Below are 22500 nucleotides of genomic sequence, written 5' to 3'. Positions count from 1 at the left end.
CTTCGCAGAGAGGTGATAGACGCCAACGAGCCCGCGCATAGCAATCGAGGTGTAAAAAGGGCGTTGAAGGCAGGAAGCCTGGACGAAAGAGGCTACGAGGTCACCTCGAAGCGGTCTAAGAATCGGGCGCACTTGGGGCGACTACCAGTGCCAACCCCTTATCCCGCGGTGCGTCCGACACACAGAAATTTCCAAGGCGGCCAAGGAGCCTCCCCGCATAGCAATCGGGGTGTGAGGTTACGGATGCAGCATTGATAGCAATCGAGGTGTGAGGCGAAGGATGCAGAAGTGAGAGCCGAGGGATGTAGCAGAGATAGCAATCGGGGTGTGTGATGCAGAAGAGATAGCAATCGAGGTGTGCGGTGGGAAGGGCCCAGCAGCCAGAATGCATGAAGCGACGGATGAAGCAGTGATGACAACCGGGCTGTGAGGAGAGGAGGGATGCAGCCAAGAAAGCAATCAGGGCTCGAGGCAAGGGATGCATCAAGGATAGCAATCATGTTGTGAGGCGAGATTCCAAAGGCTAAACGTGAGAGGCTGCAGGGTCGACTCAGAGAGGTCTATGCATGTGAGAGGCTGAAAGCAAGGTCGACTCGGAGCGGTCTATGCATCGGGCGCGCTTGGGGCGACTACCAGTGCCAACCCCTTATCCCGCGACGCGTCCGACAAAGAGAACGTTCCAAGGCGGCAGAGGAGGTTACCAGCCGAAGGATGCAGTAGCAATAACAGGTATAGTTCCGCGGCGGCCGAGAAGACTCACTGCATAGGAATCGGGATGCGAGGCGAGGGATGCGGCGGGAAGGCCCCGACGGCTAAACGGAAGAGGCTGCAGGGCCGCCTCGGAATGGTCCAAGCATCGGATGCGATTGGGACGACTACCAGTGCCAACCCCTTATCCCGCGATGCGTCCGATACACAGATAGTTCCAAGGCGGCCGAGGAGCCTCACCGCATATCAATCGGGGTGCGAGGCGAGGGATGGGGCGGGAAGGCCCCAACGGCTAGACGGAAGAGGCTTCAGGGCCACCTCGGAATGGTCCAAGCATCGGACGCGCTTGGGGCGACTGCCAGTGCCAACCCCTTATCCCGCGATGCGTCCGATACACAGATGGTTCCAAGGCGGCCGAGGAGCCTCACCGCATAGCAATCGGGGGTGCGAGGCGAGGGATGGGGCGGGAAGGCCCCAACGGCTAGACGGAAGAGGCTTCAGGGCCGCCTAGGAATGGTCCAAGCATCGGACACGCTTGGGGCGACTACCAGTGACAGCCCCCTATCCCGCGATGCGTCCGATACGAAGATGGTTCCAAGGCGGCCGAGGAGCCTCACCGCATAGCAATCGGGGTGCGAGGTGGGGGATGCGGCGAGATGGCCCCAACGGCTAGACGGAAGAGGCCACAGGGCCGCGTCGGAATAGTCCAAGCATCGGACGCGCTTGGGGCGACTACCAGTGACAACCCCTTATCCCGCGATGCGTCCGATACGAAGATAGTTCCAAGGCGGCCGAGGAGCCTCACCGCATAGCAATCGGGGTGCGAGGTGGGGGATGCGGCGAGATGGCCCCAACGGCTAGACGGAAGAGGCTGCAGGGCCGCCTCGGAATAGTCCAAGCATCGGACGCGCTTGGGGCCACTACCAGTGACAACCCCTTATCCCGCGATGCGTCCGATACGAAGATAGTTCCAAGGCGGCCGAAGAGCCTCACCGCATAGCAATCGGGGTGCGAGGTGGGGGATGCGGCGAGATGGCCCCAACGGCTAGACGGAAGAGGCCACAGGGCCGCCTCGGAATAGTCCAAGCATCGGACGCGCTTGGGGCGACTACCAGTGACAACCCCTTATCCCGCGATGCGTCCGATACGAAGATAGTTCCCAGGCGGCCGAGGAGCCTCACCGCATAGCAATCGGGGTGCGAGGCGAGGGATGCGGCGAGATGGCCCCAAAGGCTAGACGGAAGAGGCTGCAGGGCTGCCTCGGAATAGTCCAAGCATCGGACGCGCTTGGGGCGACTACCACTGCCAACCCCTTATCCCGCGATGCGTCCGATACACAGATAGTTCCGAGGCGGCCGAGGAGGTGGGGGATGCAGCGAGATGGCCCCAACGGCTAGACGGAAGAGGCTGCAGGGCCGCCTCGGAATAGTCCAAGCATCGGACGCGCTTGGGGCGACTACCAGTGACAACCCCTTATCCCGCGATGCGTCCGATACACAGATAGTTCCGAGGCGGCCAAGGAGCCTCACCGCATAGCAATCGTGGTGCGAGGTGGGGGATGCGGCGAGATGGCCCCAACGGCTAGACGGAAGAGGCTGCAGGGCCGCCTCGGAATGGTCCAAGCATCGGATGCGCTTGGGGCGACTACCACTGCCAACCCCTTATCCCGCGATGCGTCCGATACACAGATAGTTCCAAGGCGGCCGAGGAGCCTCACAGCATAGCAATCAGGGTGCGAGGCGAGGGATGCGGCGAGAAAGCCCCAACGGCTAGAGGGAAGAGGCTTCAGGTCCGCCTCGGAATGGTCCAAGCATCGGACGCGCTTGGGGCGACTACCAGTGACAACCCCTTATCCCGCGACGCGTCCGATACACAGATAGTTCCAAGGCGGCCGAGGAGCCTCACCGCATAGCAATCGGGGTGCGAGGCGAGGGATGCGGCGAGAAGGACCCAACGGCTACACGGAAGAGGCTTCGGGGCCGCCTCGGAATGGTCCAAGCATCGGACGCGCTTGGGGCGACTACCAGTGACAACCCCTTATCCCGCGACGCGTCCGATACACAGATAGTTCCAAGGCGGCCGAGGAGCCTCACCGCATAGCAATCGGGGTGCGAGGCGAGGGATGCGGCGAGAAGGACCCAACGGCTACACGGAAGAGGCTTCGGGGCCGCCTCGGAATGGTCCAAGCATCGGACGCGCTTGGGGCGACTACCAGTGACAACCCCTTATCCCGCGACGCGTCCGATACACAGATAGTTCCAAGGCGGCCGAGGAGCCTCACCGCATAGCAATCGGGGTGCGAGGCGAGGGATGCGGCGAGAAGGACCCAACGGCTAGACGGAAGAGGCTTCGGGTCCGCCTCGGAATGGTCCAAGCATCGGACGCGCTTGGGGCGACTACCAGTGACAACCCCTTATCCCGCGACGCGTCCGATACACAGATAGTTCCAAGGCGGCCGAGGAGCCTCACCGCATAGCAATCGGGGTGCGAGGCGAGGGATGCGGCGAGAAGGACCCAACGGCTAGACGGAAGAGGCTTCGGGTCCGCCTCGGAATGGTCCAAGCATCGGACGCGCTTGGGGCGACTACCAGTGACAACCCCTTATCCCGCGACGCGTCCGATACACAGATAGTTCCAAGGCGGCCGAGGAGCCTCACCGCATAGCAATCGGGGTGCGAGGCGACGGATGCGGCGAGAAGGACCCAACGGCTAGACGGAAGAGGCTTCGGGTCCGCCTCGGAATGGTCCAAGCATCGGACGCGCTTGGGGCGACTACCAGTGACAACCCCTTATCCCGCGACGCGTCCGATACACAGATAGTTCCGAGGCGGCCGAGGAGCCTCACCGCATAGCAATCGGGGTGCGAGGCGAAGGATGCGGCGAGAAGGACCCAACGGCTAGACGGAAGAGGCTTCGGGTCCGCCTCGGAATGGTCCAAGCATCGGACGCGCTTGGGGCGACTACCAGTGACAACCCCTTATCCCGCGACGCGTCCGATACACAGATAGTTCCAAGGCGGCCGAGGAGCCTCACCGCATAGCAATCGGGGTGCGAGGCGAGGGATGCGGCGAGAAGGACCCAACGGCTAGACGGAAGAGGCTTCAGGGCCGCCTCGGAATGGTCCAAGCATCGAACGCGCTTGGGGCGACTACCAGTGACAACCCCTTATCCCGCGACGCGTCCGATACACAGATAGTTCCGAGGCGGCCGAGGAGCCTCACCGCATAGCAATCGGGGTGCGAGGCGAGGGATGCGGCGAGAAGGACCCAACGGCTAGACGGAAGAGGCTTCAGGGCCGCCTCGGAATGGTCCAAGCATCGGACGCGCTTGGGGCGACTACCAGTGACAACCCCTTATCCCGCGACGCGTCCGATACACAGATAGTTCCGAGGCGGCCGAGGAGCCTCACCGCATAGCAATCGGGGTGCGAGGCGAGGGATGCGGCGAGAAGGACCCAACGGCTAGACGGAAGAGGCTTCAGGGCCGCCTCGGAATGGTCCAAGCATCGGACGCGCTTGGGGCGACTACCAATGACAACCCCTTATCCCGCGACGCGTCCGATACACAGATAGTTCCGAGGCGGCCGAGGAGCCTCACCGCATAGCAATCGGGGTGCGAGGCGAGGGATGCGGCGAGAAGGACCCAACGGCTAGACGGAAGAGGCTTCAGGGCCGCCTCGGAATGGTCCAAGCATCGGACGCGCTTGGGGCGACTACCAGTGACAACCCCTTATCCCGCGACGCGTCCGATACACAGATAGTTCCGAGGCGGCCGAGGAGCCTCACCGCATAGCAATCGGGGTGCAAGGCGAGGGATGCGGCGAGAAGGACCCAACGGCTAGACGGAAGAGGCTTCAGGGCCGCCTCGGAATGGTCCAAGCATCGGACGCGCTTGGGGCGACTACCAGTGACAACCCCTTATCCCGCGACGCGTCCGATACACAGATAGTTCCGAGGCGGCCGAGGAGCCTCACCGCATAGCAATCGGGGTGCGAGGCGAGGGATGCGGCGAGAAGGACCCAACGGCTAGACGGAAGAGGCTTCAGGGCCGCCTCGGAATGGTCCAAGCATCGGACGCGCTTGGGGCGACTACCGTTGCCAACCCCTTATCCCGCGATGCGTCTGATACACAGATAGTTCCGAGGCGGCCGAGGAGCCTCACCGCATAGCAATCGGGTTGCGAGGCAGATTATTGGGAAGGGAACCCCCTGGGATGCGGCTCAAGCAGTGCCCAAAGGGACTGGAATGCGGAATCACATCGAGAGACCCAAATGCTATACGAGGGCTCAAATCGAATTATCGATTTGGCCACGACATGGACGCATCGGAACGACTACCTTTGCCGAACCACTCGCAATTGCATCCATACCGAAACCAATAGACATTTCCGTTAGAGCCCTCGCATAGCATTCGGGAATCTCGCATGCCCCTCTAAATCGACCAATGCTGGCGCTCAATGAAAATCCGAGCGCTACCACCGTTCGAGCGCCAGCATTGGTCGAGTTAGAGGGGCACGGGGGAGAATGCTCCAGTCAACACCTCCCCTATATAAGTTATTTGTCCGATTCTCGCACAACCGTAGTCTGCCTCGTCGAATCAAACAACGGTCCCAGATTCCGACTTCCGTTCCGTAGAGACCCAAAAGCTAGATGGAGGCTCGCAAGAAAGAGAGTCGGCGCATAGCAATCGGGTTTCTCGAACGTTTAGGGACCGAGCTCACTTGCGGATAGGGCAAAATCCGCCAAGCAACCCAAAAGCTAGACGGGGGCTCGAATCGAATCGCCTAGGCGGCCACAACAACGACGTGTTGGATCGACTACCAGTGCCAAACCATTCAGCAAGACTAGTCTGTGTCGAGGCCGGATAGAGATTCTCAGAGAGCGCCCGCATAGCATTTAGGAGACCTGCCGCGTCCCTCACACTCGACAAATGGTGGTGCACGTTTATAAATCCGAGCGATCCCAACCCTTTCAAGCACCAACATCGGTCGAGATAGAGGGGCACGGAGGGGGCTGCGTGAGACAACACAGTCCCCTATATAAGTTATTTGTCCGATTCTCACACATCCGAAGAATGGTCATCAAATCGGACAACAGCCCAAACTTCCGACTTCCGTCCCAGAAAGCCCAAGAGCTATCTAAAACGTTCATGGCCGGAACTCGATCGCGGCTATACCAGTCCGCCAAGCAACCCAAAAGCTAGACTGGAGCTCTAGTCGAATCACCTCTGTGGCCATTGCAAGGACGTGTTGGAGCGACTACCATTGCCGAACCATTCCGCAGGTCGAGTCCATACCAAGGCCGCATAGAGATTCACGATGAGCTCCTGCATAGCAATCAGGAGACTTGCCGTGTCCATCACAATCGATAAATCCTGGTGCAAGATTTTTGCATCCGAGCGCTCCAACCAGTCGAGCACCAGCATCAATCGACATAAACGGGCACGGGGGGAGGATGCTCGAGAACACTACCTCCCCTATATAAGTTATTTGTCCGATTCTCAAGCAGCCGAAGTCTGGTCATCGAATCGGGTCAAAGACCACAACTTCCGACTTTACCCACAATGCAAGTCATCGAATCGAACATCGGCCCCCGAGTCGGACTCCATGCGTATGTCAGGTCATCGGACCCAAATTCCGCCTTCCTGCGCATGGCGGGCCATCAATATCAACTCGGTCATCGGACCCAAACTCCGCCTTTTTGCGTATGGCACGCCTTCAAATCGGTCATCGGACCCAAATTCCGCCTTCCTGTGCATGGCGGGCCATCAACATCAACTCGGTCATCGGACCCAAATTCCGCCTTTCTGCGCATGGCACGCCATCAACTCGGTCATCGGACCCAAATTCCGCCTTCCTGCGCATGGCAGGTCATCGGACACAAATTCAGACCTCGCCAATATGCCTACGTATCGAATCGGTCATCGGACCCAACTTCCGACTTCATCCATACTGTAGGGTCTTTGAGGTTGGCGCGGTGCGCTCAACCCAGGGAGTCGACCCATCGAAGCATACACCTCCCCTATATAAGCTATTTGTCCGATTCCCACACCTGTGTAGTTTGCACCTCTGACCAGGACATCGACCCCAACTTCCGAACTCGACTGCAACGACGGCACCAGCGCCTTGGTGCGCACCTTGCGACGCACAGTCCCAACATTCGCCTTCCTGCACATGGCAGGTCATCGGACCCAAATTCCGACCTCGCGAGTATGCCTACATATCGAATCGGTCATCGGACCCAACTTCCGACTTCATCCATACCGTAGGGTCTTTGAGGTTGGCGCGGTGCGCTCAACCCGGGGAGTCGACCCAACGAAGCATACACCTCCCCTATATAAGCTATTTGTCCGATTCCCACACCTGTGTAGTTTGCACCTCCGATCAAGACATCGACCCCAACTTCCGAACTCGCCTCCAACGACCGAACCAGCGCCTTGGTGCGCACCTTGCAACGCACAGTGCCAACATTCGCCTTCCTGCACGTGGCAGGTCATCGGACCCAAATTCCGACCTCGCGAGTATGCCTACATATCGAATCGGTCATCGGACCCAACTTCCGACTTCATCCATACCGTAGGGTCTTTGAGGTTGGCGCGGTGCGCTCAACCCGGGGAGTCGACCCAACGAAGCATACACCTCCCCTATATAAGCTATTTGTCCGATTCCCACACCTGTGTAGCTTGCACCTCCGATCAGGACATCGACCCCAACTTCCGAACTCGACTAAAAAGACCGCACCAGCGCCTTGGTGTGCACCTTGCAACGCACAGTGTCAACATTCGCCTTCCTGCACATGGCAGGTCATCGGACCCAAATTCCGACCTCATGAGCATACCTACTAATCGAATCGGTCATCGGACCCAACTTCCGACTTCATCCATACCGTAGGGTCTTTGAGGTTGGCGCGGTGCGCTCAACCTGGGGAGTCGACCCATCGAAGCATACACCTCCCCTATATAAGCTATTTGTCCGATTCCGACACCTGTGTAGTTTGCACCTCCGCTCAGGACATCGACCCCAACTTCCGAACTCGCCTGCAACGACCGAACCAGCGCCTTGGTGCGCACCAAAAGTGCGCACTTTTGGAGGGCACTTTTGTGCGCTCCAAAGGTGCGCACTTTTGGAGGGCACTTTTCTGCGCTCCAAAGGTGCGCACTTTTGGAGGGCACTTTTTGGAGGGCACTTTTCTGCGCTCCAAAGGTGCGCACTTTTGGAGGGCACTTTTTGGAGGGCACTTTTCTGCGCTCCAAAGGTGCGCACTTTTGGAGGGCACTTTTTGGAGGGCACTTTTCTGCGCTCCAAAGGTGCGCACTTTTGGAGGGCACTTTTTGGAGGGCACTTTTCTGCGCTCCAAAGGTGCGCACTTTTGGAGGGCACTTTTTGGAGGGCACTTTTCTGCGCTCCAAAGGTGCGCACTTTTGGAGGGCACTTTTTGGAGGGCACTTTTCTGCGCTCCAAAGGTGCGCACTTTTGGAGGGCACTTTTTGGAGGGCACTTTTCTGCGCTCCAAAGGTGCGCACTTTTGGAGGGCACTTTTTGGAGGGCACTTTTCTGCGCTCCAAAGGTGCGCACTTTTGGAGGGCACTTTTGTGCACTCCAAAGGTGCGCACTTTTGGAGGGCACTTTTCCTGTGCTCCAAAGGTGCACACCTAGGTGAGCACCTTCGACCACACCTTGTAGCACACCAAACTCTGACTTTCGACTTCATCCGCAATGCAGGGTCTTTGAGGTTGGCGCAATGCGCACAACCAGGGGAGTCGACCCATCAAACCCAACACCTCCCCTATATAAGCTATTTGTCTGATTCTCATACATGCGTAGCCTGCAGGAGCAATTAGGACATCGACCCCAACTTTCGGCTTCTAAACGAAAACAAGGTCTTTGAGGTTGGTGTAATGCGAACAACTAGGGGAGTCAACCCATCAAACCCAACACCTCCCCTATATAAGCTATTTGTCTGATTCTCATACATGTGTAGTCTACAGGAGCAATTAGGACATCGACCCCAACTTTTGACTTCTTAACGAAAACAAGGTCTTTGAGGTTGACGTAATGCGCACAACCAGGGGAGTCGACCCATCAAACCCAACACCTCCCCTATATAAGCTATTTGTCCGATTCTCATACATGTGTAGCCTGCAGGAGCCATTAGGACATTGACCCCAACTTTTGACTTCTTAACGAAAACAAGGTCTTTGAGGTTGGCGTAATGCGCACAACCAAGGGAGTTGACCCATCAAACCCAACACCTCCCCTATATAAGCTATTTGTCTGATTCTCATACATGTGTAGCCTGCAACAACGATTAGGACATCCACCCCAACTTCTGAATTCGTCTGCGTTGACCGCACCAAAGGTGCACGCCTTGGTGCTCACCAAAATCCGACTTCCGACTTCTTCTGCTATGCGGGGTCTTTGAGGTTGGCGCAGTGCGCACAACCAGGGGAGTCAACCCACCGAATGCAACACCTCCCCTATATAAGCTATTTGTCTGATTCTCATACATGCGTAGACTGCAGCAATGATTAGGACATCCACCCCAACTTTTGACTTCTTAAACAAGACAGGGTCTTTGAAGTTGGTGCAGTGCACACAACCAGGGGAGTCGACCCATCAAACGCAACACCTCCCCTATATAAAGCTATTTGTCCGATTCTCATACGTGTAGTCTGCAGCAGCGATTAGGACATCGACCCCAACTTCCGAATTCGTTTGCATTGACCGCACCAAAGGTGCACGCCTTGGTGTGCACCCTGGAGTGCACTTTGGTGCTCACCTCGGTGCACACTTTGGTGTGCACCTCGGTGTGCACCAAAGGTGCGCACCTTGGAGCGCACCAAAGGTGTACACTTTGGAGCGCACCACATAGGGTCTTTGAGAGGTTGGCGCAGTGCGCACACCAAGGTGGGTGTTGAGGTGCGTGCCGAGGTGGGTGGGTGCTAGGGTGCGCTCCATGGTGGGTGCCAGGGTGGGTGCGTGCTAGGGTGGATTCCAAAGAGGGTCATAGGGTGGGTGCCAAGGTGGGTTGGTGATATAGTGGGTTCAAAGGTGGGTACTAGGGTGGGTTCCAAGGTGGGTCACAAGTTGGGTGCCAGGATGCGTGGGTGTTAGGTTGGGTGCCAAGGTGGGCTCCTGCGTGGGTGGGTGCTAGGGTGGGTTTCAAGGTGGACGCGAGGGCGGGTGCCAAGGTGGGTAACAAGTTGGGTGTTAGGATGGGTGAGTGCTAGAGTGGGTGCCAAGGTGGGTGGGTGCTAAGGTGGATGCCAAGGTGGTTCACAGGGTGGGTGGGTTCTAGGGTGAGTTCCAAGGTGGGTCACAGGTTCAGTGCTAGGGTGGGTGTCAAGGCGGGTGTCGAGGTGCCTGGGTGCTAGGGTGTGGATGCCAATGTGGGTCATAGGGTGGGTACTAGGGTGGGCTGCAATGTGGGTGCCAAGGTGGGTAACATGCTCGGTGGGTTCTAAATTGGGTGCCAGGGTGGGTGTGCACCCACCTTGCCCGAGGTGGGTGCCAAGGTGCCAGTGTGGGTGGGTGCTAAGGTGGATGCCAAGGTGGGTGAGAAGGTGGGTGATAGGTTGAGTGGTAGGATGGGTGGGTGCCAAGATGGGTCACAGGGTGGGTGCAAGGGTGGGTAGGTGCTAGGGTTGGTGTCAGGGTGGGTGGGTGCTAGGTTGGGTTCCAAGGTGGGTGCGAGGGTGAGTGTCAAGGTGGGTCACAGGTTAGGTGCTAGGATGGGTGAGTGCTAGGGTGCAAAGGTGCCAGGGTGGGTGCTAGGATGGGTCGATGCTAGGGTGAGTGGCAAGGTGGGTCCACAAGTGTCAAGGTGGGTGCCGAGGTGGGTGCCAAGTCGGCGACTGCTATGGTGGATGCCAAGGTGGGTCACGGGGTGGGTGCCAAGTTGCTAGGTTGGGTTCCAAGGTGGGTGCCAACGTGGGTGCTAGGGTGCGTGGGTTAAAGGGTGTGTCACAACGTGGGTGCCAGGATGGGTGCGCACCCACACTGGCCAAGACGGGTGCGGGTGCAAGGTTGGGTTCCAAGCCCGGTCACAGGCTGGGTGCTAGGATGGGTGGGTGCCAAGGTGGGCACCAGGGTGGGTGCACCCACCCTGGCCAAGGTGGGTCACGGGGTGGGTCCTAGGGTGGGTAACGGGGTGGGTACTAAGGTGCGTGCCAAGGTGGGTCATAGGGTGGGTGCCAAGGTGGGCACCAGGGTGGGTGTGCACCAACCCTAGCCAGGGTAGGTCACGGGGTGGTTGTCGGGGTGGGCGTCAAGGAGCCAAGGTGGGTGGCAAGTAGCCAAGTTGCGTGCCAAGGTGGGTGTCGGGGTGGGTGCCAAGGATCCAAGGTGGGTGCCAAGGAACCAAGGTGGGTGTCTGGGTGGGTGCCGAGGTGGGAGCCAGGGTGGGTCCCAAGGTGAGTGCAAAGGTGGGTGCCAGGGTCAAGGTGAGTGCCAATGTGGGTTCCAAGGTGCCAGGGTCAGGGTGAGTGCCAATGTGGGTTCAAAGGTGCTAAGTTGGGTGCGAGGTTGGGTGCGAGGGTGGGTGGGTGCCAAGGTGTGCTAGGTGGAAGCCCGGGTGGGTCGGCATCCCATGGGTGTCGAGTTGGGTGCCTGATGGGTGCTTCTTGTCAAGTTTTAGTCGTCGGGACTCATTTCGAGCCTTAGAGGTCGTTTCTTGTCCGGTTGCCCTGTCTTCGACCTGGGAACCCAATTTTGGTCCTCGGGTCCCATTTTTTTTTGTCTCGCATCCCACTTTTGGCCTGTGGCCTTTTCGGGGTCGATTCTCGTTTTGGGCATCAGAGCATGTTTCTTCTCCTAAAACCCAATATTTGTTTATTAAGTCTCGGAACACATTTTTGTTCTCGTGGACCCATCATGGGTCTTGGAACGCATTTGTGGTCCTTGGGTCCCATTTTGCATCCCGAAACTTGTGTTTTGGTGCTTGATCCCTATTTTGGGTGCCCACCTTGCACCAAGTGCGCACCCGGGGCAAACCGAGCGCCTTGGTGCACCGGGGCAAGATCGAGCGTGCACCCGAGGCGCCCCGAACATGCACCAAGGTGCACTCGGCCCACATGTGAGCGCAGGTCGTTGCGCCCGAGGTGGTGTGTGGGCACCGCGTTGCAGACGGGACACTGCACGCACACGACGCCCCCTCCAGGTGCACGCACGTAGGCCGGGCCGGGTGCACACCCGACGCCCTAGCAAGGTGCGCGCACCCGGGCAGGGCTCACACTTGGCGAACGGGGCGCACTTCGCGAGGGAGGGTGTGCACCTCGACGGGGGTGGGTGGCCGGGGTGGATTCGCACGTGGGTCGCGGTTTGCTAAGTACACACTGCGACAAGCTCATAACGGGTGCGATCATACCAGCATTAGTGCACCGGATCCCATCAGAACTCCGCAGTTAAGCGCGCTTGGGCCGGAGTAGTACTGGGATGGGTGACCTCCCGGGAAGTCCCGGTGTTGCACCCTTTTTTAGTTTTTCGCCGGGCGTCGCAATGCTATTTGAATAAACCTTTTGCCCGTTTGCGTTCTCGTCGGGGCCGGGCCGGGCCGGGGTGCGCTGCCCGCACTACCGCGCGCGCGGGGGCGACACCGAGCGCGCACCCGAGGCGCCCCGAGCACACAGGCCACGGTGCAACCCGGGCGTTGTGCGCGCACCCCGGTGCGCCCGAGGTGCTGCGCGCGCACCCAGGTGAAATCGGTGTGCACCTCGGCCAGTGCGCGCTCGGTCGAGTCGCGCACGTTGGCCAAGGTGCACGGTGATGTTTCTTACTCTAAGGTTCCGCACCAGACGCCCGGGACAGGTGAGCGAAGCTGGGCGGGGCCGGGTGCGCGGCCGGGGCAGGTGCACGCAGCTGGAGAGAGCTTTGGAGCACACTTCGGAGCGCACCAATGATGCGCTCCATTCAAAAGTTTCCTGAAAAGGCAAAAAAAGTTGAGATTATAGAATTTCCCACTTGAGAGATTGTAAAAAAAAAAAATTTAAAATGAAGGAAACGCGGGTGCCAAGGTGTGCGCAGCCCAGCCAAGGTGTGCGCACCAAGGCGCCCACCCTGGCGAAGGTGCACGCAAGGTGCGCACCCGAGGCAAACCGGACAATTAACCCAACTTTCGACTTCGCGCGCACCTTGGAGCGCACTTCGGAGCGCTCCTTGGTGCGCACCAATCTTGGGCACCTCGGAGTGCACCATGGCGCCCACCAAGGTGCGCACCCGGGGCAAACCGAGCTCCGACTTCGTGCGCACCTTGGAGCGCACGAAAGGTGCGCACCATGGCGCCCACCAAGGTGCGCAGCCCAGCCAAGGCGTGCGCATCAAGGTGCGCACCCTGGCGAAGGTGCGCACCCGGGGCAAACCGAGCTCCGACTTCGTGCGCACCTTGGAGCGCACAAAAGGTGCGCAACCCAGCCAAGGTGTGCGCACCCCGGTCAAACCGAGCTCCGAATCGTGCGCACCAGAGGTGCACGCCATCGTGCGCACCTTGGAGCACACTTCGGAGCCCTCCTTGGTGCGCGCCGATGTTGCGCACCTCGGAGCGCACCCGGGGAAAACAATGCAATTAACCCGACTTTCGACTTCGTGGGCACCTCGGAGCGCTCTCGGGTTCGCACCTCGGAGCACACCGAGGTGCGCACCTTTGATGCGCTGCCTTCACCAATTTCCAGAAAAGGCAAGAAAACATTGAGAAGGTGTGCGCACCGAGGTGCCCACCCTGGCGAAGGTGCACGCGAGGTGCGCACCCGGGGCAAACCGGGCTCCGACTTCGTGCACGCCGCACCTTGGAGCACACTTCGGAGCGCTCCTTGGTGCGCACCAGGGCGCGCAACCCAGCCGAGGTGCCCACCCCGGCGAAGGTGCACGCGAGGTGCGCACCCGGGGCAAACCGGGCTCCGACTTCGTGCACGCCATGGTGCCCACCGCGGCGAAGGTGCACGCGAGGTGCGCACCCGGGGCAAACCGGGCTCCGACTTCGTGCACGCCGCACCTTGGAGCACACTTCGGAGCGCTCCTTGGTGCGCACCATGGTGCCCACCAGGGCGCGCAACCCCGCCGAAGGTGCACGCGAGGTGCGCACCCGGGGCAAACCGGGCTCCGACTTCGTGCACGCCGCACCTTGGAGCACACTTCGGAGCGCTCCTTGGTGCGCACCATGGTGCCCACCAGGGCGCGCAACCCCGCCGAAGGTGCACGCGAGGTGCGCACCCGGGGCAAACCGGGCTCCGACTTCGTGCACGCCATGGTGCGCACCGCGGCGAAGGTGCGCACCCGGGGCAAACCGGGCTCCGACTTCGTGCACGCCGCACCTTGGAGCACACTTCGGAGCGCTCCTTGGTGCGCACCAGGGCGCGCAACCCAGCCGAGGTGCCCACCCCGGCGAAGGTGCACGCGAGGTGCGTACCCGGGGCAAACCGGGCTCCGACTTCGTGCACGCCGCACCTTGGAGCACACTTCGGAGCGCTCCTTGGTGCGCACCATGGTGCCCACCAGGCCGCGCAACCCAGCCAAGGTGTGCGCACCAAGGTGCACGCGAGGTGCGCACCCGGGGCAAACCGGGGTCCGACTTCGTGCACGCCGCACCTTGGAGCACACATCGGGGCGCTCCCGGGTTCGCACCGGCGTTGCGCACCGTGGTGGGCACCTCGGAGCACACCAAGGTGGGCAGCGAGGTGCGCACCTTTGATGCGATGCCTTCACTAATTTCCATAAAAGGCAAAAAAAAAACGAGATTTTAAAATTTCCGTTTTGAAAGATAGTGAGAAAAAGGGAATGCTGGTGCCATCTTGAGCCCGCCCTGGTGCGCAGCCCAGCCAAGGTGTGCGCACCAAGGTGCCCACCCTGGCGAAGGTGCGCGCCCGGGCAATTAACCCAACTTCCAACTTCGCGCGCGCCAGGGTGGGAGCGCACCCAACAACCGGGCCTGGGAAGAGCCAATGCGAGAAACCCCACCAAACGCTCTGACAAAAAAAGAGGGGGCGCTCCAGTAACCCCGCTTCGGAGCGCACCCTGGGCAAACCCAGCCAAGGTGCCCACCCCGGCCAAGGTGCAGGCGAGGTGCGCACCCGGGGCAAACCGGGCTCCGACAACGTGCACGCCGCACCTTGGAGCACACTTCGTAGCGCTCCCGGGTGCGCACCTCAGAGCACACCAAGGTGGGCAGCGAGGTGCGCACCTTTGATGCGCTGCCTTCACTAATTTCCAGAAAAGGCAAAAAAAAAAGGAGATTTTAAAATTTCCGTTTTGAAAGATAGTGAAAAAAACGGAACGCGCGTGCCATCTTGAGCCCGCCCTGGTGCGCAGCCCAGGTAAGGTGCCCACCCTGGCAAAGGTGCGCACCCGGGCAATTAACCCTACTTCCGACTTCGTGCGCGCCAGGGTGGCAACCGGGCCTCGGAAGAGCCAATGCGAGAAACCCCACCAAACGCTCCGACAAAAAAAGAGGCGGCGCTCCAATAACCCCGCTTCGGAGCGCAGCCGGGGCAAACCCAGCCAAGGTGCCCACCCCGACGAAGGTGCACGCGAGGTGCGCACCCGGGGCAAACCGGGCTCCGACAACGTGCACGCAGCACCTTGGAGCACACTTCGAAGCACTCCCGGGTGCCCACCGGCGTTGCGCACCGTGGTGGGCAGCGAGGTGCGCACCTTTGATGCGCTGCCTTCACTAATTTCCAGAAAAAGGCAAACAAAAATGAGATTTTAAAATTTCCGTTTTGAAAGATAGTGAAAAAAAAGGAACGCGGGTGCCATCTTGAGCCCGCCCTGGTGCGCAGCCCAGGCAAGGCATGCGCACCAAGGTGCCCACCCGAGGTGCACACGCGGGGCAAACCGGGCTCCGACTTCGTGCAGGCCGCACCTTGGAGCACACTTCGGAGCGCTCCTTGGTGCGCACCATGGTGCCCACCAGGGCGCGCAACCCAGCCAAGGTCTGCACACCAAGGTGCCCACCCCGGCGAAGGTGCACGCGAGGTGCGCACCCGGGGCAAACCGGGCTCCGACTTCGTGCACGCCATGGTGCCCACCGCGGCGAAGGTGCACGCGAGGTGCGCACCCGGGGCAAACCGGGCTCCGACTTCGTGCACGCCGCACCTTGGAGCACACTTCGGAGCGCTCCTTGGTGCGCACCATGGTGCCCACCAGGGCGCGCAACCCAGCCAAGGTGTGCGCACCAAGGTGCACGCGAGGTGCGCACCCGGGGCAAACCGGGGTCCGACTTCGTGCACGCCGCACCTTGGAGCACACATCGGAGCGCTCCCAGGTTCGCACCAGCGTTGCGCACCTTTGATGCGCTGCCTTCACTAATTTCCAGAAAAGGCAAAAAAAAACGATATTTTAAAATTTCCGTTCTGAAAGATAGTGAAAAAAACGGAACGCGGGTGCCATCTTGAGCCCTTCCTGGTGCGCAGCCCAGGCAAGTTGTGCGCACCAAGGTGCCCACCCTGGCGGAGGTGCGCGCCCGGGGCAAACCGGGCTCCGACTTCGTGCACTGCATGGTGCCCACCAAGGCGCGCAACCCAGCCAAGGTGCCCACCGCAGCGAAGGTGCACGCGAGGTGCACACCCGGGGCAAACCGGGCTCCGACTTCGTGCACGCCGCACCTTGGAGCACACTTCAGAGCGCTCCTTGGTGCGCACCAGGGCGCGCAACCCAGCCGAGGTGCCCACCCCGGCGAAGGTGCACGCGAGGTGCGCACCCGGGGCAAACCGGGCTCCGACTTCGTGCACGCCATGGTGCCCACCGCGGCGAAGGTGCGCACCCGGGGCAAACCGGGCTCCGACTTCGTGCACGCCGCACCTTGGAGCACACTTCGGAGCGCTCCTTGGTGCGCACCATGGTGCCCACCAGGCCGCGCAACCCAGCCAAGGTGTGCGCACCAAGGTGCACGCGAGGTGCGCACCCGGGGCAAACCGGGGTCCGACTTCGTGCACGCCGCACCTTGGAGCACACATCGGGGCGCTCCCGGGTTCGCACCGGCGTTGCGCACCGTGGTGGGCACCTCGGAGCACACCAAGGTGGGCAGCGAGGTGCGCACCTTTGATGCGATGCCTTCACTAATTTCCATAAAAGGCAAAAAAAAAACGAGATTTTAAAATTTCCGTTTTGAAAGATAGTGAGAAAAAGGGAATGCTGGTGCCATCTTGAGCCCGCCCTGGTGCGCAGCCCAGCCAAGGTTTGCGCACCAAGGTGCCCACCCTGGCGAAGGTGCGCGCTCGGGCAATTAACCCAACTTCCAACTTCGCGCGCGCCAGGGTGGGAGCGCACCCAACAACCGGGCCTGGGAAGAGCCAATGCGAGAAACCCCACCAAACTCTCTGACAAAAAAAGAGGGGGCGCTCCAGTAACCCCGCTTCGGAGCGCACCCTGGGCAAACCCAGCCAAGGTGCCCACCCCGGCCAAGGTGCAGGCGAGGTGCGCACCCGGGGCAAACCGGGCTCCGACAACGTGCACGCCGCACCTTGGAGCACACTTCGTAGCGCTCCCGGGTGCGCACCTCAGAGCACACCAAGGTGGGCAGCGAGGTGCGCACCTTTGATGCGCTGCCTTCACTAATTTCCAGAAAAGGCAAAAAAAAAAGGAGATTTTAAAATTTCCGTTTTGAAAGATAGTGAAAAAAACGGAACGCGCGTGCCATCTTGAGCCCGCCCTGGTGCGCAGCCCAGGTAAGGTGCCACCCTGGCAAAGGTGCGCACCCGGGCAATTAACCCTACTTCCGACTTCGTGCGCGCCAGGGTGGCAACCGGGCCTCGGAAGAGCCAATGCGAGAAACCCCACCAAACGCTCCGACAAAAAAAGAGGCGGCGCTCCAATAACCCCGCTTCGGAGCGCAGCCGGGGCAAAGCAAGCCAAGGTGCCCACCCCGACGAAGGTGCACGCGAGGTGCGCACCCGGGGCAAACCGGGCTCCGACAACGTGCACGCAGCACCTTGGAGCACACTTCGAAGCACTCCCGGGTGCCCACCGGCGTTGCGCACCGTGGTGGGCAGCGAGGTGCGCACCTTTGATGCGCTGCCTTCACTAATTTCCAGAAAAAGGCAAAAAAAAATGAGATTTTAAAATTTCCGTTTTGAAAGATAGTGAAAAAAAAGGAACGCGGGTGCCATCTTGAGCCCGCCCTGGTGCGCAGCCCAGGCAAGGCATGCGCACCAAGGTGCCCACCCGAGGTGCACACCCGGGGCAAACCGGGCTCCGACTTCGTGCAGGCCGCACCTTGGAGCACACTTCGGAGCGCTCCTTGGTGCGCACCATGGTGCCCACCAGGGCGCACCCGGGGCAAACCGGGCTCCGACTTCGTGCACGCCGCACCTTGGAGCACACATCGGAGCGCTCCCAGGTTCGCACCAGCGTTGCGCACCTTTGATGCGCTGCCTTCACTAATTTCCAGAAAAGGCAAAAAAAAACGATATTTTAAAATTTCCGTTCTGAAAGATAGTGAAAAAAACGGAACGCGGGTGCCATCTTGAGCCCTTCCTGGTGCGCAGCCCAGGCAAGTTGTGCGCACCAAGGTGCCCACCCTGGCGGAGGTGCGCGCCCGGGGCAAACCGGGCTCCGACTTCGTGCACTGCATGGTGCCCACCAAGGCGCGCAACCCAGCCAAGGTGCCCACCGCAGCGAAGGTGCACGCGAGGTGCGCACCCGAGGTGCACACCCGGGGCAAACCGGGCTCCGACTTCGTGCACGCCGCACCTTGGAGCACACTTCAGAGCGCTCCTTGGTACGCACCAGGGCGCGCAACCCAGCCAAGGTGCTCACCCCGGCGAAGGTGCACGCGAGGTGCGCACCCGGGGCAAACCGGGCTCGAACTTCGTGCACGCCGCACCTTGGAGCACACATCGGAGCGCTCCCGGGTTCGCACCAGCATTGCGCACCTTTGATGCGCTGCCTTCACTAATTTCCAGAAAAGGCAAAAAAAAGAAAAAAATGAGATTTTAAAATTTCCGTTTTGAAAGATAGTGAAAAAAACGGAACGCGGGTGCCATCTTGAGCCCGCCCTGGTGTGCAGCCCAGGCAAGTTGTGCGCACCAAGGCACCCACCCTGGCCAAGGTGGGTCACGGGGTGGGTCCTAGGGTGGGTAACGGGGTGGGTACTAAGGTGCGTGCCAAGGTGGGTCATAGGGTGGGTGCCAAGGTGGGCACCAGGGTGGGTGTGCACCAACCCTAGCCAGGGTAGGTCACGGGGTGGTTGTCGGGGTGGGCGTCAAGGAGCCAAGGTGGGTGGCAAGTAGCCAAGTTGCGTGCCAAGGTGGGTGTCGGGGTGGGTGCCAAGGATCCAAGGTGGGTGCCAAGGAACCAAGGTGGGTGTCTGGGTGGGTGCCGAGGTGGGAGCCAGGGTGGGTCCCAAGGTGAGTGCAAAGGTGGGTGCCAGGGTCAAGGTGAGTGCCAATGTGGGTTCCAAGGTGCCAGGGTCAGGGTGAGTGCCAATGTGGGTTCAAAGGTGCTAAGTTGGGTGCGAGGTTGGGTGCGAGGGTGGGTGGGTGCCAAGGTGTGCTAGGTGGAAGCCCGGGTGGGTCGGCATCCCATGGGTGTCGAGTTGGGTGCCTGATGGGTGCTTCTTGTCAAGTTTTAGTCGTCGGGACTCATTTCGAGCCTTAGAGGTCGTTTCTTGTCCGGTTGCCCTGTCTTCGACCTGGGAACCCAATTTTGGTCCTCGGGTCCCATTTTTTTTTGTCTCGCATCCCACTTTTGGCCTGTGGCCTTTTCGGGGTCGATTCTCGTTTTGGGCATCAGAGCATGTTTCTTCTCCTAAAACCCAATATTTGTTTATTAAGTCTCGGAACACATTTTTGTTCTCGTGGACCCATCATGGGTCTTGGAACGCATTTGTGGTCCTTGGGTCCCATTTTGCATCCCGAAACTTGTGTTTTGGTGCTTGATCCCTATTTTGGGTGCCCACCTTGCACCAAGTGCGCACCCGGGGCAAACCGAGCGCCTTGGTGCACCGGGGCAAGATTGAGCGTGCACCCGAGGCGCCCCGAACATGCACCAAGTTGCACTCGGCCCACATGTGAGCGCAGGTCGTTGCGCCCGAGGTGGTGTGTGGGCACCGCGTTGCAGACGGGACACTGCACGCACACGACGCCCCCTCCAGGTGCACGCACGTAGGCCGGGCCGGGTGCACACCCGACGCCCTAGCAAGGTGCGCGCACCCGGGCAGGGCTCACACTTGGCGAACGGGGCGCACTTCGCGAGGGAGGGTGTGCACCTCGACGGGGGTGGGTGGCCGGGGTGGATTCGCACGTGGGTCGCGGTTTGCTAAGTACACACTGCGACAAGCTCATAACGGGTGCGATCATACCAGCGTTAGTGCACCGGATCCCATCAGAACTCCGCAGTTAAGCGCGCTTGGGCCGGAGTAGTACTGGGATGGGTGACCTCCCGGGAAGTCCCGGTGTTGCACCCTTTTTTAGTTTTTCGCCGGGCGTCGCAATGCTATTTGAATAAACCTTTTGCCCGTTTGCGTTCTCGTCGGGGCCGGGCCGGGCCGGGGTGCGCTGCCCGCACTACCGCGCGCGCGGGGGCGACACCGAGCGCGCACCCGAGGCGCCCCGAGCACACAGGCCACGGTGCAACCCGGGCGTTGTGCGCGCACCCCGGTGCGCCCGAGGTGCTGCGCGCGCACCCAGGTGAAATCGGTGTGCACCTCGGCCAGTGCGCGCTCGGTCGAGTCGCGCACGTTGGCCAAGGTGCACGGTGATGTTTCTTACTCTAAGGTTCCGCACCAGACGCCCGGGACAGGTGAGCGAAGCTGGGCGGGGCCGGGTGCGCGGCCGGGGCAGGTGCACGCAGCTGGAGAGAGCTTTGGAGCACACTTCGGAGCGCACCAATGATGCGCTCCATTCAAAAGTTTCCTGAAAAGGCAAAAAAAGTTGAGATTATAGAATTTCCCACTTGAGAGATTGTAAAAAAAAAAAATTTAAAATGAAGGAAACGCGGGTGCCAAGGTGTGCGCAGCCCAGCCAAGGTGTGCGCACCAAGGCGCCCACCCTGGCGAAGGTGCACGCAAGGTGCGCACCCGAGGCAAACCGGACAATTAACCCAACTTTCGACTTCGCGCGCACCTTGGAGCGCACTTCGGAGCGCTCCTTGGTGCGCACCAATCTTGGGCACCTCGGAGTGCACCATGGCGCCCACCAAGGTGCGCACCCGGGGCAAACCGAGCTCCGACTTCGTGCGCACCTTGGAGCGCACGAAAGGTGCGCACCATGGCGCCCACCAAGGTGCGCAGCCCAGCCAAGGCGTGCGCATCAAGGTGCGCACCCTGGCGAAGGTGCGCACCCGGGGCAAACCGAGCTCCGACTTCGTGCGCACCTTGGAGCGCACAAAAGGTGCGCAACCCAGCCAAGGTGTGCGCACCCCGGTCAAACCGAGCTCCGAATCGTGCGCACCAGAGGTGCACGCCATCGTGCGCACCTTGGAGCACACTTCGGAGCCCTCCTTGGTGCGCGCCGATGTTGCGCACCTCGGAGCGCACCCGGGGAAAACAATGCAATTAACCCGACTTTCGACTTCGTGGGCACCTCGGAGCGCTCTCGGGTTCGCACCTCGGAGCACACCGAGGTGCGCACCTTTGATGCGCTGCCTTCACCAATTTCCAGAAAAGGCAAGAAAACATTGAGAAGGTGTGCGCACCGAGGTGCCCACCCTGGCGAAGGTGCACGCGAGGTGCGCACCCGGGGCAAACCGGGCTCCGACTTCGTGCACGCCGCACCTTGGAGCACACTTCGGAGCGCTCCTTGGTGCGCACCAGGGCGCGCAACCCAGCCGAGGTGCCCACCCCGGCGAAGGTGCACGCGAGGTGCGCACCCGGGGCAAACCGGGCTCCGACTTCGTGCACGCCATGGTGCCCACCGCGGCGAAGGTGCACGCGAGGTGCGCACCCGGGGCAAACCGGGCTCCGACTTCGTGCACGCCGCACCTTGGAGCACACTTCGGAGCGCTCCTTGGTGCGCACCATGGTGCCCACCAGGGCGCGCAACCCCGCCGAAGGTGCACGCGAGGTGCGCACCCGGGGCAAACCGGGCTCCGACTTCGTGCACGCCGCACCTTGGAGCACACTTCGGAGCGCTCCTTGGTGCGCACCATGGTGCCCACCAGGGCGCGCAACCCCGCCGAAGGTGCACGCGAGGTGCGCACCCGGGGCAAACCGGGCTCCGACTTCGTGCACGCCATGGTGCGCACCGCGGCGAAGGTGCGCACCCGGGGCAAACCGGGCTCCGACTTCGTGCACGCCGCACCTTGGAGCACACTTCGGAGCGCTCCTTGGTGCGCACCAGGGCGCGCAACCCAGCCGAGGTGCCCACCCCGGCGAAGGTGCACGCGAGGTGCGTACCCGGGGCAAACCGGGCTCCGACTTCGTGCACGCCGCACCTTGGAGCACACTTCGGAGCGCTCCTTGGTGCGCACCATGGTGCCCACCAGGCCGCGCAACCCAGCCAAGGTGTGCGCACCAAGGTGCACGCGAGGTGCGCACCCGGGGCAAACCGGGGTCCGACTTCGTGCACGCCGCACCTTGGAGCACACATCGGGGCGCTCCCGGGTTCGCACCGGCGTTGCGCACCGTGGTGGGCACCTCGGAGCACACCAAGGTGGGCAGCGAGGTGCGCACCTTTGATGCGATGCCTTCACTAATTTCCATAAAAGGCAAAAAAAAAACGAGATTTTAAAATTTCCGTTTTGAAAGATAGTGAGAAAAAGGGAATGCTGGTGCCATCTTGAGCCCGCCCTGGTGCGCAGCCCAGCCAAGGTGTGCGCACCAAGGTGCCCACCCTGGCGAAGGTGCGCGCCCGGGCAATTAACCCAACT

The 22500-nt window shown here is 60.8% G+C and overlaps 2 non-coding genes across 2 annotated transcripts; both read left to right on the top strand.

The window, feature by feature from the left end:
- Positions 1-12056: 12056 nt before the first annotated feature.
- LOC131869787 (5S ribosomal RNA) lies at positions 12057-12175 on the top strand. The gene has a single exon (XR_009368159.1). It is a non-coding gene; the product is annotated as a 5S ribosomal RNA (ribosomal RNA).
- A 7804-nt stretch (positions 12176-19979) lies between these two features.
- On the top strand, positions 19980-20098 carry LOC131869781 (5S ribosomal RNA). Its single transcript, XR_009368154.1, has one exon. It is a non-coding gene; the product is annotated as a 5S ribosomal RNA (ribosomal RNA).
- Positions 20099-22500: the final 2402 nt, after the last annotated feature.

Source organism: Cryptomeria japonica, unplaced genomic scaffold (assembly GCF_030272615.1).
Source record: "Cryptomeria japonica unplaced genomic scaffold, Sugi_1.0 HiC_scaffold_266, whole genome shotgun sequence".
In the NCBI taxonomy this organism is placed as follows: domain Eukaryota; kingdom Viridiplantae; phylum Streptophyta; class Pinopsida; order Cupressales; family Cupressaceae; genus Cryptomeria; species Cryptomeria japonica.
This window is presented reverse-complemented; position numbering and strand designations above follow the sequence as displayed.